General features: G+C 41.7%; 1 long non-coding RNA gene across 1 annotated transcript; it reads right to left on the minus strand.

Annotated features, from left to right (window-relative positions):
* Positions 1-839: 839 nt before the first annotated feature.
* Positions 840-4,693, minus strand: LOC136838894 (uncharacterized). The gene is made up of 3 exons (XR_010853161.1): positions 4,543-4,693; positions 1,429-1,568; positions 840-1,262 (listed from the first exon to the last, which is right to left on the minus strand). It is a non-coding gene; the product is annotated as an uncharacterized lncRNA (long non-coding RNA).
* Positions 4,694-5,617: the final 924 nt, after the last annotated feature.

A 5,617-nucleotide genomic window follows, 5' to 3' on the forward strand; every position in this document is an offset into this window, starting at 1 on the left:
CAAAAAGAGCTCAGTTGAAGAAAGTGCAGCAGGCTGGAGTCTGTAGGATTCAATCCTGATAAATAAAAATTCATCACCACAGCAACACAAACCACTGAGACTACAAACTCACTGGAGAACAAGCAGCAGAAGACAGCAGCAGACTTCAGAGCTTTATCAAAATGCATCAAGCACCAAATCTACCACTGGAGGCATCAAGTGTTCAATATTTCTGTCATGAAGTTGAATGTCATACACTCTATTACCACCTCTGTTGTGTCCTTGAAGCAACTGGTGCACTAAGACCACCCTGTAAGTTTGACAGCTTCAGAACACTTCTCCCAGCCATTTTACGCCCACTGACAGCTATCTGAAAGGTTTAAAACCAATGAGAAGGTGAGAGAGCAAAACTCCTTACATTACAGCACTGAGCCTTACATTATCACAGCCTTGACAAAAGAAGTAACTAGTATTCAGTGCAGTGGAAGGGTCCACAAAGTACTGAAATGCACAGTCATCAATTTGGCACATTGTGCCTCATCAGGCAGGAAAAAGGTTGACTGACAATCCACTGAAAAAGCTCCATATGACAGCTATAAAGATGAACCTAATGTTGTTACAAGATCAAGAGACTGCAAACAAATGAGAAAGAAGGTAAAATGACTAAAATATCCGAATAACAAAAACAAAGACAGTGACCAGAAAGTGAGCAAGGAAGAGGCACAATCAGGGAAAACTACGGGGAGGTTGCGGGACAAGTGCACGACAACCTGCTGTATTACCTTTTCTGGAGTTAATCCTAGTTGAGTGGCTCTTGTTCATGAAAGCCTTTTTCAGCAGCTTGCCCCTAATTTATGCCGACAGATGTCCCTCCTGTCTGTGTGGTCCTCTCCTCGTTTCCCCAGTTTTGGGACGGATGAACCACGTTCTACATTGTCAGAGTCATGAGTCTAGTCAAGGGAAGAACAATGGTGGGCAACACCTACATCAGAAATGGTGCTGCATGCTACAGTTATATTAGAGGATCCAGAATCCTCTAGTATGTCCCACCACCAGGTTTCCACATGCAAGCCGCAGCCAGGAGACACGAAATGATGCTCAAGACTTTCAAAGAAAATTTGCTGGCAAAATGCCACTGAACAGTTTAATAATTGATTGGGGTGTCGTTCATTTCATGCCTCCTGGGAGCCACCATCACTGATAACCGGGATAGTTACGCATGTAGTCAGTCTTTAAACAGCAGCAAGTTTAAAAGTTGTATGTCAGTCTCATTTGCAGCAATCCTGTAAAAAAGAAAACTGTTAACATCGACTCTTAAGATCAGATAACACTGGTCTCTCTAATATCTAGATAAATTCTTGTCCCAACACCAGCATTTGATTCAGAACTGTCTCCCTTTCAAGTCTATACAGAAGCTTTCTTACAAAAGCCACTCAAATTTAAACTTACATAATCAAAGAGAGCAAAGTTGCTAAGCGCCTGAATCGCCAATTCCAAGGGAGGGACTCCTGAATCTGCTGACGACACTTGACTTTGGTCAAGGTTTGTGGAATGGACGGTGAGCCCCCCTGCAGACCCAACAGAAGGGACTGCAAAGAAAAATACTATATACAACTCTAGTGAAATATTACATTATGCTTTACATTCAGTAATTATAATTTATATTCTCAATTACACAAGACTCGTACAAGCAAGCAGCAAGAGAGAATGTGATTATGGAGCATTCATCAAATAACCAGCGACAAGAATTATACCAACAGAAAACTGACCTAGCCTAACCTAGTTAGCCTGCAGATGCTGGAAAAGCTATGTTAATGCTTTGCACAACAGTAAAACATCCTAAAAATTACATAAAAAGTCCTGTTGACGCAAATATGAAGGAAGGTCCCCCCAAAATGCTCTTACAACAAAACACCCGAGTAAAACTTATACATAAATTGGTGTGAGGCCACACCATTCCCAAGGGAACAGCACTAACAGAGATAAAAGAGGAAGAAGTCACTGGAGGGGGTATATATATGTATGAGCTGTATGATGGAATAATGTGAGACAATTTCAAGAGGCCTGGAGGCAAGCACACAGTTGGTCCAAATGATTTCCTACAAAGAGAAAATCCTGTGGAAATCTGCAATTAGCCCTAAGCAAGGCTCATGAAAGAGGCACGGATGAAAAGGCCATGTCTGTGACGACTTTGCGACCAGCCCTACAGGCCACTTAAAATTGCAACTGTATAGGCTGACTCCTAAGTTAATAATCAGCCTATAGCCTCTTCATCCCATTACAAAATTTGCATATCAAGGAAAAAAAAAAAAATCTGTAGCCTACACCGATGAAACAAAACCAGAAGAGCAGACCAATTGGCAATGAGTAACAAAGCAAAAAACCACTGACCTATTATTATATACTCCTGGCCTTTGAATCACTGTGACTCAATTCTGAGAGGCTTTGAACTGACAGGCTAGGAAACCTCTTACAAGACCATGCTAACCTAATGTGCCCTTCTAACTAACCTGGTAGGCTGTGTTACTTAGACTGGGGGTGCTCCAAACCTCCAGTGGAAGAGGTGCTCCACTTTGACTAAAAGTTCCCCATGAGTCTTGTGCAGCGAGTTAGCAAAAAATAGAACCAGTTCTGAGGTTGATTACTGGTTAATTACAGCTGATGAAAAAAATGATGGTAGACTCTCGAGAAGCAGCCATATTAAACACTATATATAAAGAATTCACTTTCAAGAATTTTTGATGCAGAGATAAAGCTTAGGGTAATTCTAAGTATTAGCTCTACACTTTCAGGGCTTCTGACACTGGCGGTGCATCTGTTTGTTGTCGGCCAAATGGAATGTCCCTTTGCCGTGTTTAGTACTGGCCGGGGGTGTTGGTACCCATACGTTAACAAGTTAGTGCACTTGCCGGATGGGATATGAAACGTTCCAGAGGACAGACGTTTATATATATGTGCTTATATCTGTCTTGTGAAGATCGTGTATGGAAGCCCCTTGCTGGGAGGACCGAGGGTTAATGACGGAGTTAATTTACATTCTGCGACAAAAATTGAAGTCAATTCATAAATAGCAGCCAAAAACCTGTAGAAAAGTCATATCAGAAGAAATTGCCACCATGGTGCTGCACATCTAGCAATAATAATAATAATAATAATAAGGTATTTTAGAAGGAACGGCCAAAATGACATGAAAATATGTTTTCTAGGTGATTTTGATGTGTTTTGCACATGAATATCACCTTCATTTTCCTCGGAAATTAACGGTTTTAGACTTTACTCGGAGCACCTACAGTTTCCCGGGCCCACTCAACCGCCGACCGAAATCGGCGGAAGAACACGGCCTTACTGTAACCCCTGTGGCTAGCGCGCGCAGCGCAACATTACCTCTTGCCAGAAAATGTCGTGCTTGCCAAGAATCTTTAAATATGCGGATAAGGCGCGAAGCGCCGTTCCGCCACGGCCTAAACAGGACGACGTGTTGGTTTTGGTGTTCTTCCGCCGATTTCGGTCGGCAGTCGAGTGGGCGAGAAACTGTAGGTGGTCCGAGTAAAGTCTAAAACCGTTAATTTCCGAGGAAAATGAAGGTGATATTCGTGCAAAACACATCAAAATCACCTAGAAAAACATTTTCATGTCATTTTGGGCTGGTTCCTCTTTCTAAAACTTTACCATTGTTTACATACGAAAAATTGAGTCAAAAGGCTAGGAGGACATACTCTAGCAATAGACTATCAAGGACTCACCAAGACTCACCACTCTTTACTTATGAAAACCCGAGACAAAGGGATCTGGAAGGCATGACTCAAGCAATATCAAGGACTCACCATGACTCACGACACTTTACATGCGAAAATTCGAGTCGGAAGCCTCTGGAGGGCGACTCAGGCAAAATCAAGGACTCACCATGACTCACCACTCTCTTTACGTACGAAAGATTGAGTCAAAGAGGCTCTGGAGGGCGTGACTCAGGCAATATCGAGACTCACCATGACTCACGACACTCTACGTACGAAAATTCGAGTCAAAAGGCTCTGGAGGACGTGACTCTGGCAGTATAAAAGACTCACCATGACTCAACACTCTAAGTACGAAAATTCGAGTCAAAAGGCTCTGGAGGACGTGACTCTGGCAGTATAAAAGACTCACCATGACTCAACACTCTACGTACGAAAACTCGAGTCAAAACACTCTGGAGGGGAAGACTCAGGCAATATCAAAGGACTCATGCATGACTCACCCACACTTTACATACGAAAAATGAGTCAAATCACTGGAGGGCAGGACTCAGAGCAATATCAGGGACAGCCATGACTCGACACTTCACACACGAAAAATCGAGTCAAGAGGTTCTGGAGGGCATGACTCTCCCAACTGGCTGCTCATCAAGACTCGAGTGAAACGGCATTGGAGAGCAGACTCAAGCAACACAAAGGACTCACCGTGACTCCAACAAAGACTCCAGTCAAAAGTTGGTCGCCATTTGGAAAAGCACTCTCCAGCCTCGGCAGAAGTTCTTGTAGCTAATATATCACTATTATTGCTATTTAAACTTATATTTATTACCTTAAATATTGAAGAAGGACGACTTATTCATATTATATTTAATAATATAGTAATGTCCAGCGCGACGATATGTCCGTATTTCGGTCGGTAATGTAGAAAGTCACTTGGTGTTAACTGTACGACAGACAAAGAGCGACTGCGGCCGTGAAGTGGGGGAGGCCAAAACCGGTCTCAGTGTTGCCACCTCAAAAAAAGTCAGATTCCCACAAACTTGCTCTTTTTTTTCCACAAATTCCCACAAAATAAACTCGAATTTCCACGAAAATTTTCCATAAATTATAGGAGGCTTAATTATAGGATCAAATAGTAGTTTATATAGAAAAAACAAGCCGAAATGAAAGTAAGGTTTCTGATATATTCTGGTGTCCCTGGACCAAGTCAGCTACGTAGTATAGACGACGCAATATAAAACATGTCATCATCGGATTACGGGACATAATAACAGATCGAATTCTACTACACTGGAATTAATAGAACCGAAGATATAACTTGGTTCAAATAGGATTCGATACTAAACACAGACATTAAACATTGTGTGCCTGTTAACTTCTTAATGTTGAGCAATTCTTGAAGGATCTGAATGCGTCCAAACTATGCAGATTTCAAGCAGTTGTTACGTAATTCGGTCTTTTTCTCTCCCATTTTTCTTTAATGTCTGGCTTCATTATATGGAAAACAACGACCCCTTTTCCCAGCCTATTCAATCATAACGAAATTTTAGTATTACAACACGACCCAAGATATTGCAATAGGTTACGTAAACGGAAAAAGAATTCGATACGAATTAAACACCTTTTGCCTAATTACGATTAACGGTGTTGGTAAAAGTCCGAAAACAACAGCCCAACGACGGCTGGCTATCGTTTATGGACTAAAGCACCATTGCCTCAATTGCACAATGTACCATGGTCCGAATGCACCGAGTATCTGGTCCCAATGCACCACTTCCTAATTAAAAGTGTTTTTCTTGTAGTCCCAATGCACCAACTTCATTCACATAACGCACCTGCTCTTTAGAACATATAAGTAAATATTATATATTCATACTTTGCAAGATTATTCTCTTTGATAAAGT

This window comes from Macrobrachium rosenbergii, chromosome 5 (assembly GCF_040412425.1).
Source record: "Macrobrachium rosenbergii isolate ZJJX-2024 chromosome 5, ASM4041242v1, whole genome shotgun sequence".
Taxonomy (NCBI): Eukaryota; Metazoa; Arthropoda; class Malacostraca; order Decapoda; family Palaemonidae; genus Macrobrachium; species Macrobrachium rosenbergii.